Below are 805 nucleotides of genomic sequence, written 5' to 3' on the forward strand. Positions count from 1 at the left end.
ACAAAAAATAGATACAGGTTAAACTCATTTTTCTAGTATTGAATACCATAATTTCTGTTTGGATTAGAAAGTAAAATGTAATTATGCACTGTTTATAAACATGCCTTAAACAAAATAATAGAATAATTAAAAATAAAAGCAGGAAAAAATGGTATATTAATCAAATAAGTTAATATGACAATGTTAAAAAATACTAATATTAGTAGAATGCTAATAGAATATCAAGCAACAAAATACATAGGGAAAAAGGACAACAGGGTAATAGGAGGCAGCATTTCAAGACAAAGAGGAATACCCTTCTCAGAAACCGATAGATCAGGGAGGCCAAATTAAGGAACCAGTTATTCCGATGAATCATAGAAGTAGGAAATAGGATTGTCTTGTTCTCCAATTCAAGATATGTGGTTCAGTCTTCAATTTGCTTTATCGCATATGCCACATATTTTCCCTGTATTTAAGTACGTATTTTCAGTTCCCTAAACACATTGCAAATTCTCTCCTCTGCGCCTTCATACATGCTTTTCTCCACCTGGATCTTTCTCTTCCCTGCACCTCTTCTTGGCTGCTGGGCTCCAATAGCACCTCACACTTCTTTCCCAGTGACATATGAACTTCCGTATCATAACTGCCTGTTACGTTTCTTTCTCCCCGACTAGGCAATCAACCTCCAAGGACTGCAGCTATGTCCTTTTCTTTATTGCAGCACGGTGCCCGGCACATGGTTTGCTTCATGAGAAAATAAGTTAGTGAAGGAAGGAGTCATGTAAAAACAAAATGTGATCACAGATGGAGCGATTAATCCTAC

Source organism: Propithecus coquereli, unplaced genomic scaffold, assembly GCF_000956105.1.
Source record: "Propithecus coquereli isolate 6110/MARCELLA unplaced genomic scaffold, Pcoq_1.0 Scaffold166, whole genome shotgun sequence".
In the NCBI taxonomy this organism is placed as follows: Eukaryota; Metazoa; Chordata; class Mammalia; order Primates; family Indriidae; genus Propithecus; species Propithecus coquereli.